The sequence below is a fragment of the Tachyglossus aculeatus genome, chromosome 1 (assembly GCF_015852505.1).
Source record: "Tachyglossus aculeatus isolate mTacAcu1 chromosome 1, mTacAcu1.pri, whole genome shotgun sequence".
NCBI classification, from domain to species: domain Eukaryota; kingdom Metazoa; phylum Chordata; class Mammalia; order Monotremata; family Tachyglossidae; genus Tachyglossus; species Tachyglossus aculeatus.
This window is the reverse complement of record NC_052066.1, coordinates 137,260,521-137,271,503: the sequence shown is the minus strand read 5'-3', so window position 1 is coordinate 137,271,503 and position 10,983 is coordinate 137,260,521. Positions and strand designations below refer to the sequence as shown.

General features: G+C 44.9%; 1 non-coding gene across 1 annotated transcript; it reads right to left on the bottom strand.

The window, feature by feature from the left end:
• Positions 1 to 9,965: 9,965 nt before the first annotated feature.
• LOC119938498 lies at positions 9,966 to 10,102 on the bottom strand. The gene has a single exon (XR_005454447.1). It is a non-coding gene; the product is annotated as a small nucleolar RNA SNORA7 (small nucleolar RNA).
• Positions 10,103 to 10,983: the final 881 nt, after the last annotated feature.

Genomic DNA, 10,983 nt, shown 5'->3' with positions numbered 1-10,983 from the left:
TTTTACATACCTATTTCATAGTCATATAATAATATGTAAATGCTGGGGCCTAATGGAAAGAGCATGGGCCTGGGAAACAGAGGACTTGAGTTCCAATCCTGCATTTGACAAGCCCTTATTTTGTGACCTTGGGCCAGTCACTTCTCTGGGAATTCAATACCTATTCTCCCTCCTACTTTGACTGTGAACCCAGTGTAGATTGGGGACTGTGTCCAGCCTGATTGTCTTGTCTCTACCCCAGTGCTTGGTGCATAGTAAATACCAACATAAATCTTTATCATTATAATTCGAAGGGTAGAGGTTGAGTTGATAGGACTTGTACATGGGGAAGGGCTTTGAAAATGGAAAGAGTTATGGTATTGGAGGGGAAGGGAATTCCAGGCAGTGGGTCTTGTGGGAGAGTTGAAAGCAAGAGACAAACAGAAGGCTGGGTTGGGAGATGCCAGGAGCACAAAGGTGGGTAGAGATTTCCAAAGAATCTTCAGGTCTGTGGGTGCAGCTTTCCCCCAAGACGGAGGTGTATCAGAAACTTGCATTCTTGTACTTAATCAATCAATCATATTTATTGAGCACTTACTGTGTGCAGAGCACTGTACTAAGTGCCTGGGAAGTACAAGTTGGCAACATATAGAGAGAGTCCCTGTCCAACAGTGGGCTCACAGTCTAAAAGGGGGAGACAGAGAACAAAACCAAACATACTGATAAAATAAATAGAATAGATATGTACAAGTAAAATAAATAGAGTACTAAATATGTACAAACATATATACAGGTGCTATGGGGAAGGGAAGAGAAGCAGCATGGCCTAGAGGATACAGCCCAGGCCTAGTGCCCTAGGGTTTTACTCCTGACTCCTCCACTTGTCTGCTTTGCAATCTTGGGCAAGTCACTTCACTTCTCTGTGCCTCGGTTGTCTCATCTATAAAATGGGATTAAGGCTAGGAGTCACATGTGGGATATCGACTGTGTCCAACCTGATCTACCCCTGTGCTTAGTACAGTGCCTGGCCCATAGTAAGGGCTTAATAAATACCATTTTTAAAAAGTCACTACTAGTTACGCGACCCCCCCAACAAAGCCCTACTGAGAGCTCACCTCCTCCAGGAGGCCTTCCCAGACTGAGCCCCCTCCTTCCTCTCCCCTTCCTCCCCACAGCACCTGTATATATGTTTGTGCATATTTATTACTCTATTTTACTTGTACATATTTACTATTCTATTTATTTTATTTTGTTAATATGTTTTGTTTTGTTGTCTGTCTCCCCCTTCTAGACTGTGAGCCTGCTGTTGGGTAGGGACCGTCTCTATATGTTGCCAACTTGTACTTCCCAAGTGCTTAGTTCAGTGCTCTGCACACAGTAGGCGCTCAATAAATACGATTGAATGAATGAATGAATTAGCACCGTTTTTTCTTGTAATATTAATGATGGCATTTGTTAAGCACTTACTATGTGCAGAGCACTGTTCTAAGCGCTGGGGAGGATACAAGGTGATCGGGTTATCCCATGTGGGGCTCACAGTCTTCCTCCCCAGTTTACAGGTGAGGGAACTGAGGCCCAGAGAAGTTGTGACTTGCCCAAAGTCACACATCTGACAATTGGCGGAGCCGGGATTAGAACCCATGACCTCTGACTTCGAAGCCCAAGCTCCTTCCACTGAGCCACGCTGCTTCTTGTCTCATCCACAGGTCTCTAGTTTATTGCTACTGGGGTCATGGGTGGAAAATGTAAACCTCATAATTTTGGTTCCTATGATCTTTCCAGCACTTAACAGTGCCCAGCACTTAGAACAGTGCTCGGCACATAGTAAGAGCTTAAATACCATCGTCATCATGCTGGGACCTTGTGTAGCAGGCTTATTTATTAAATGCTTCACTTAACACGCTAAGCACTGAGATACACACGTGAAAGATCAGGAGCAGTCCCTATCTTACAAGGGAGTATGCCAAGATCCTGGTAATAACAGAAGGCAACAGAATCAACATGCAAAGATGACGATGTCAAGAGAAGAGAAACGATGGATTTTGGAGGTGGGAGTCACTGGGGTCTGCTCAGGGTTGTAAAATTTATCAAGGCCGTTATTCTAGTTGCACCCCGTCGGCCTGAGGCTGGGCCAGGCTCTGAGGGGGGGTGTTGTCTCTGCTCCCAGAGCTTGTCTTAAGGGGGCTCTGAGTGGACATAAATTCAGTCCTTGTGCACCCCTGCACAGCGGTGCACAGCACAGGAGAAGTTAAAGCCACAACCGCCTGCTTCCCAGTGGTCCCAAAAGAGGGACAGGCCTTTCTGAAACCAAAAGAAGCACCATGGCCTAGTGGCTAGAGCCCGGGTCTAGGAGTCAGAAGGACCTGGGTTCTAATTTTGGTTCCGCCACTTGTCTGCTGTGTGACCTTGAGAAGTCGCTTTACTTCTCTGTTCCTTAGTGACCTCGTCTGTATAATAGGGATTAAGACTGTGAGCCCCATGTGGGACGTGGACTGTGCCCAACCTGATTAGCTTGGATCTACCCCAGAGCTTAAAACAATGCCTGGCATGTAGTAAGAGTTTAAATACCACAAAAAAGTCTCTTCCAGGAGCCTACCCTGGTCAATCACTCTTTTTCCTATCCTGCTTCCCTCCCCTACTGCACTTGAGAGCTTCCCCGTCACTAAGTACTGGGTAGTTCCACCACCCTTGTGTCATTTATATACACATTCCTTCCACCTCTAACTTTCACTGTCTGGCTCCCCTGGCTTGATTGGAAATTCCTTGAGGATAGAGATTGTCCCAAATGTTTCATACAGTTCTCCGCCCAGAGTGACAGTTCAATAAATACCACTGACTGACCGCTCTTGTACTGCTCTGCCCCCCTCTCCCATCTTGGCTGCTGGGAGGTGCCTGGTTTGGGAGACACTCCTTGAAGAAAGGGAGAATCCATCCCACTAGTGCATGTCCTAGCTGGGAGCCAGAAGGACCTGGGTTCTAATCTGCCCTCTGCTACTTGTCTGCTGGGTGACTTTGGGCGAGTCACTTCTCTGGGCCTCATCTCATCTGTATCACCTCAGTTATCTCATAAGAGAAGCAGCGTTGCTCAGTGGAAAGAGCCCGGGCTTTGGAGTCAGGGGTCATGGGTTTGAATCCCGGCTCTGCCAATTGTCAGCTGTGTGACTTTGGGCAAGTCACTTAACTTCTCTGGGACTCAGTTCCCTCATCCGTAAAATGGGGATGAAGACTGTGAGCCCCCCATGGGACAACCTGATCTCCTTATAACCTCCCCAGTGCTTAGAACAGTGCTTTGCACATAGTAAGTGCTTAATAAATGCCATTATTATTATAATTATCTGTAAAATGGGGTTAAGATTGTGAGCCCCACATGGTACAGGAACTGTATCCAGCCATGTATCTACCCCAGCACTGAAAACAGTGCTTGACACATTCATTCAATCATATTTATTGAGCACTTACTGGGTGCGGAGCATAGTAAATCCTTAACAAATACCTTCATCATCATCATTAACAGCCTTCCTTAAATCGTGTATATATATCAAATTGTGGCTGTGTTATGCTTTCCTTACTGCATATGCTTGTTGCCAATTGGGATCTATTTTTCCTAGTTAGCATATGTATTATCTATGCTTCCCTGTTTTTTCATGAATAATAATGATAATATAATAATAATGGTATTTAAGTGCTTACTATGTGCAAAGCACTGTTCTAAGTGCTGGGGAGGTTACAAGGTGATCAGGTTGTTTTTGGGGGGCTCACAGTTTTAATCCCCATTTTATAGATGAGGTAACTTCGGCACAGAGAAGTTGTGACTTGCCCATAGTCACACAGCGGACAGTTGGTGAAGCTAGGATTTGAACCCATTAGACTATAAGACCCTCTAGGGTAGGGGCCTTATTTGTCTTATTTTCACTGTACTCTTCCCAGTACCTCGTCCAACAATAAAATTGTGGTATTTAAGCACTTAATATTTTCCTAGCACTACATTAAGCACTAGGGTAGATGCAATCTATGCAGAACGGCACAGTCCTTGTCCCTTATGGGGCTCACAGTCTAAGTAAGAGGGAGAGCATTCTCTCCCAGGCACTTAGTAAAGTGCTCTGCACACAGTAAGTGCTCAATAAATACCATTGATTGCTTGAATTCCCCCTTTCATAGATGAGGGAACTGAGGCATAGAGAAGCTAAACTCACCCATTTGCTGGGATTATAATTCAGGTCCTCTGTCTCCCAGGCCCATGTTCCATGAGTATTGCTGAAGGACTAAATTATTCCAGACAGTGGATTGTGGCAAAAATAAGAATTAAAAATAAGTTGGTGTTTCCTTCCTACATTTTGGCACCTGGGTCACTTTTCAGGTAATGCCTGGAATCTCAAATCATGAACCTTTTTTCCTAAATTTGAATATATTCTGAGTCTTTTTTTCCTTTGTCATTTTAAATCATGAAGGAAGCTCTGAGGCAAAACCTAACATCTTTTCCTCATTCATTCATTCATTCAATCATATTTATTGAGCGCTTACTGTGTGCAGAGCACTGTACTAAGTGCTTGGAAAGTACAAGTTGGCGACATATACAGACGGTCCCTACCCAACAGTGGGCTTATAGTCTAGAAGGGGAAGACAGAGAACAAAACAAAACATATTAATAAAATAAGTAGAATAAATATATACAAGTAAAATAAATAAATAGGGTAATAAATACGTACAAACATATATACAGGTGCTGTGGGGAAGGGAAGGAGGTAAGGCGGGGAGGATGGAGAAGGGGAGGAGGTGGAGAGGAAGGAGGGGGCTCAGTCTGGGAAGGCCTCCTGGAGGAGGTGAGCTTTCAGTAGGGCTTTGAAGGGAGGAAGAGAGCTAGCTGGGCGGATGTGCGGAAGTAGGGCATTCCAGGCCCGGGGGATGACGTGGGCCGGGGGTCGACGGCGGGACAGGCGAGAACGAGGTACGGTGAGGAGATTAGCGGCAGAGAAGCAGAGGGTGCGGGGTGGGCTGCAGAAGGAGAGAAGGGAGGTGAGGTAGGAGGGGGCGAGGTGATGGACAGCTTTGAAGCCGAGGGTGAGGAGTTTTTGCCTGATGTGTAGGTTGATTGGTAGCCACTGGAGATTTTTGAGGAGGGGAGTAACATGCCCAGAGCGTTTCTGGACAAAGACAATCCGGGAAGCGGCGTGAAGTATGAATTGAAGTGGGGAGAGACAGAAGGATGGGAGATCGGAGAGGAGGCTGATACAGTAATCCAGATGGGATAGGATGAGAGCTTAAATGAGCAGGGTAGTGGTTTGGATGGAGAGGAAAGGGAGGATCTTGGCAATGCTGTGGAGGTGAGACCAGCAGATTTTGGTGACGGCTTGGACGTGAGGGGTGAACGAGACAGCGGAGTCGAGGATGACACTAAGGTTGCAGGCTTGTGAGACGGGAAGGATGGTAGTGCCGTCAACAGAGATAGGAAAGTCAGGGAGAGGGCAGGGTTTGGGAGGGAAGACAAGGAGTTCAGTCTTGGACATGTTGAGTTTTAGGTGGCGGGCAGACATCCAGATGGAGATGTCCTGAAGGCAGGAGGAGATGCGAGCCTGGAGGGAGAGAGAGAGCAGGGGCAGAGATGTAGATTTGGGTGTCATCAGCATAGAGATGATAGAGATCAAACTAAATGAAAACAGTTTAAAATACCAAATCAGTCATCAGATACATCAAATGTGCAATGTTAAAAATAACAAAAATCAATTTTAAATGGACTAGATGGCAATTGTTTCCACTCTACAGTTCAACAATATTGAGGGTTTATTGTTTCTAGTCTAATTGCAAAAAATAAGTTTATAGTTGCTTCTTAGCTGATAAAATTAAACCAAACAACTTCAAGTAGAGTCTTGGAAGGTAATGTCTCCCTCTGTTTGGGTTTTTGTAAAAAACAAAACCAAACCAAACCCCCCCCCCCCCCCCCCCCCCCCCCCGAAATGGATTATTTCCTCAAATATCACTGAACCAAGCTAGAAAAATGATACGGTACATTTATATTGACACCAGGTCTGCCAGATCTAAGTTGTCCTGATGATGAGTTGGGTAGGGACCAACTCTATATGTTGCCAACTTGTACTTTCCAAGCACTTAGTACAGTGCTCTGCACACAGTAAGCACTCAATAAATACAATTGAATGAATGAATGAATCAATCAGTGGCATTTATTGGGCATTTATCGTGCACAGAGAATTGACCTAGGCACTTGGGAGAGTATAATACAACAGAATTGGTAGACACATTCCCTGCCCACAGCAAACTTGCAGTCTAGAATGATCATCATCATCATCATCATCAATCGTATTTATTGAGCGCTTACTATGTGCAGAGCACTGTACTAAGCGCTTGGGAAGTACAAATTGGCAACATACAGAGACAGTCCCTACCCAACAGTGGGCTCACAGTCTAAAAGGGGGAGACAGAGAACAAAACCAAACATACTAACAAAATAAAATAAATAGGATAGATATGTACAAGTAAAATAAATAAATAAATAAATAGAGTAATAAATATGTACAACCATATATACATATATACAGGTATATGAATGATGATCCATCCCTTCTCCCCACTGTACTATAGTCACTTTTCCCACTGCCAAAATCAGACTGTGTTTGAATGCTCACCTCTGAGAGGGTGAGAAGCAGTATGGCCTAGTGGAAAGACTACAGGCCTGGGAGGACCAAGATTCTAGCCCTGGCTCTGCCACTTGCCTGCTGTGTGACCTTGGTCAAGCCACTTAATGTCTCTGTGCCTCAGTTTCCTCCTCTGTAAAATGAAGAAACTCTCCATTTCTCCCTCCTACTTCGACTGTGAGCCCCAAGTGAATGGGGACTGCAACCAGTGTGATTAAATTGTTTCTATCCCAGAGCTTTAAACAGTCCTTGGCACTTAGTAGTGCTTAACAAACACCCCCATTATTATTATTATTCATACCCATGTCCCGTTTAAAACAACAACAAAAACCCAAAAAGGATCCCCCCAACTCCAGGTTCCCCCATGCTATAACTCTTGGGGAAGGGGCTCCTCTCTTTTCAGGGAGACACCGTGAGAGTAACCAAGAGATGAATGACCTTAGGTTGAGGAAGAGGCAAGAAAACTGGATTCGTCTCCCCCAGTTCCTCTATCTGAAGCACAGAATAGGACTCATTTTGGAGACTTGGAAGAATTAGGTTAGGTGACAATATGTTGCATTTAGTTCACCTTTCAAAAATCCAAAAACAAGAGGCAAAACTCATCCACTGAGGGATGTTTGACTCCTTTCTGGAACTCACCCCATCAGTTTTCCCCCTTTTCTACCACCACCAGCCAGAATGGCTTCAGAATTCCCCAGGCCCCTGTGAGAATATAATGGGAAAGAGACAGCTGCCAGCCTGGGCCGCCAGATCAGATCGCAGAGTTGGACAGGAGAAGATAGTGGTGGTCATAGTAGTATTTTTTAAATATTGACTGGGCACAAGGCAGAGAGAGCATATCAATGGGAATAGAAACAGTCCTTGCCCCACAAGGGGTTTACAATCTAAAAAAAAAGTGGGGAGAGAGGACTGATGAAAGACCAAGAAAATAAAACAATAATTCATTCAATCATATTTAGTTTGCGCTTACTGTGTGCAGAGCACTGTACTAGCTCAAAAGCAGCAAAGATAGAGGCAGGAATAAATATGAAAATAACATTTTAAAAAGTAGGGAAGTCAAAACAGCATATTTTTGAGGGTTGTATATTTTTGAACGTTAAGCAGTAGGGTGCTATGGCCAGGAGAGTACCATTTTGGGCTTCTTGCAGCCCAGAGTCCAACAGTTAGTCCCACAGCTGTGGTGTAGCAGAAATCCCCAAGGAAAGATTCCTGGATTGCAGAAATCCCAGGCAAATGACCCTTAGCCCCAATGAGCAATTAATTTTACCAAGGACTATTGGAGCAAAAGGCTTGTTTTCAGGCCCTTTGTTCTTAAACCCAAACAGCCATGAGCTCTTTCCTTTTATTCAAGGCAGTGACATCTCTCTCTGGGATTTGTGGAATATTACCTTACGAAGGATTGTCAAGCCTGTGAGGGTAGGCTATTGCTTTGTATTTTCATTTAAAAGATATACATGTATTAAGGGGCAAGGGCACTTCCTGAAGGAAGGGCAGGTTAGCGATGGATTTATGTGCACTGTTCTCAAGACAGGCAGCTGAAGAGCACTCTGGATTCTGGAGGATAGAACGACTGAATGAATCAATGAATGAATGAATAACTGGTTGACCCCCACATAGCCTTCCTTGGGTTCATGGATATAATAATTTTATTTGTTAAGCACTTACTATGTACCAGGCATTGTACTGAGCACTGGAGCACTGTTTGATGAGCTGGATAAGCAGCCAGGGCTGACACTGGAATGTCTGAGTGGGGGAAGATTGCCAGAGACTTTGCTGAGGGGGGTCACCAGTTGTACCCTATCTTCTTGTAGGGGTTCTGGCTTTGCTAGCCCTTTGCTAGCTCACCCCAAAAGAAAACAGATTTGCAGATGAAATTATTTTAGGCTGTGTTTGCTAGGACTAGACAAAAGCAAATAGATAGAGCCTTTCATTTCTTTAATCATCGAAGCTTCAGGGTGGAAAGGATGGGTGGGAAGAATCCAATGGAAACAGCTGTTGAATTTGAGAGTGCCACATGTGATAGGTCTAGGGATATGGACCCAGAATGACTTTACAAATAATCTATTTTTTTTAATTGTTGTTAAGTCCTTACTATGCGTCAAGCACTGTTCTAAGCTCTGGGTTGGATACAAGAGAATCAGGTAGGACACACTCCTTGTCCCACATAAGGCTCACAGGCTGTTGGGAGAAGGATTTAATTATCATTTTCCAGATGAGTTAACTGAGGCCCAGAAAAGGCAATTGACTTGCCCATGGTCACACAGCAGATAAGTGGTGGAGGTGGCATTAGAATTCAGGTCCTCTGACTCTTAGGCCTGTGTTCTTTCCACTAGGCCACACTGATGCTACTCTAATGGAGATTTGGGCAAACCCAGTTGGAGAATAGACTGGGAGAAAGACATTGTTGAGTAATTAATAATAATAATGACATTTGTAAAGCATTTGGTTGTGCCAAGCACTCTACTTAGCCATAGAGTAGACATAATATAAGCAGACTGGTCATAGTCCCTGTTCCACATGAAACTCACAATCTAAGAAGGAGGGAGAACAAGTATTCATTCATTCATTCATTCAATTGTATTTATTGAGTGCTTACTGTGTGCAGAGCACTGTACTAAGCGCTTGGAAAGTACAAATAGGCAACATATACAGATAGTCCCTACCCAACAATGGGCTCACAGTCTAGAAGGGGACACATCCCCATTTGTACAGATGAAGAAACTGAGGCACAGACAAGTTAAATGGCTTACCAAAGGTTACCCAGTAGGCAAACTGGTCAGATCACTGGCCCATTCAGGTTGAAACTGGGCCCAAGTCAGTAACCAAGTGTTTGCTTGGAGAAACACTGTAATGGTCAACCTCCTTATATTATCTTTATCTTTCTTTTTCCTCCCCAGAATGGACCTTTCACCACAAAAGTTCCAAATCTTTCTGGAGCCTATTGATAGTCTGCTATGCACACATGCTGTGGTATTGAATTCCATGCCCCAGTGGTTTTCACTAGATTTTTGAAGTCTTGCAATAAGAGCAGTGGGTTTTATTTGAAGTGCCTGTCACGCAGGATCTGAAAGCCTAGTCCACCTGTGGATTTTCCTAAACTCTCTGTGGCACTCCTTTGTCTTGTTTTATGCTGTCGAGTCATCACCCATAGTGACTCCATGGATGCATCTTTCCCAGAACACCCCACCTCCACCTGCAATCATTCTGGTAGTGTATCCGTAGAGTTTTCTTGGTAAAAATATCGAAGTCGTTTACCATTATCGTCTTCCGTGCAGCAAACTTGAGTCTCCTCCCTTGACTGTCTCCCACACTGCTGCTGCCCAGCAAGGGTGAGTTTTGACTTGTAGCAGATTTCCCTCCACTCTCTAGCCCCTGCCCAAGCTAGGAATGGAATGGATAGGCCTCTGCTTGACTCTCCCTCCCATAGCCGAGACTGGTAGAGGACTGGAAACTCTCCAGGTGCATCCTGAGAGGACTCTTTAGTTGGGAATTAAAATAGGACATTATCATGGGCTCTGTGGTTGATTTTTAGGAAATTACTGTTGCTCGTGGTTTTCTGGTTTCTTTCCCTACTTATCTTTCTTGTGAGTAGTTGAGCTCTCCTTCCCTCCCTGTCTGCTTGCCTCAGCACACCTGCATGAAGTTACCTGGCTCCAGGGTTTCCCCACTGTCCCCTGCATCTCCACCTCTTCTGCATCAATTCCTCCATTCTCCTGTGCTGTGACTGCACTCTAACTGTCCCAGGGTCTTTTGAAGCTGGAAAGGAAACCATTCCTTTTTTCTTTTCTTCCTTTTTTTTCCTTTTATGGTATTTAAGTGCTTACTACGTTCCAAGCACTATTCTAAGCGCTACGGCAGGCACAAGGTAATCAGGTTGGACACAGCTACAGCTTAATCCCCACTTTCCAGATAATAATGATGGCATTTGTTAAGCGCTTACTATGTGCGAAGCACTGTTCTAAGTGCTGGGGGGCGGGGGGCGGAGGGATACACGGTGATCAGGTTGTCCCACGTGGGGCTCACAGTCTTAATCCCCATTTTACAGATGAGGTAACTGAAGCACAGAGAAGTTAAGTGACTTGTCCAAAGTCACACAGCTGACAAGTGGCAGAGCTGGGATTAGAACCCACGACTTCTGGCTCCCAAGCCTGTGCCCTTTCCACTGAGCCACACTGCTTCAAACTATGCCACACTGCTTCAGGCTTGGGAAGGGGAATCTGTTCTGAGACTGCTCCCAGGGTCAGGGGAGATTGGCTGCAATTCCTGCACCTTAGCTCTTCCCCACGGGCTGCACCTACCATTCCTTTGCTCCTACCCTAAATCTGTGACAGACCCAAACTGCAGGCCATCGGGCTTC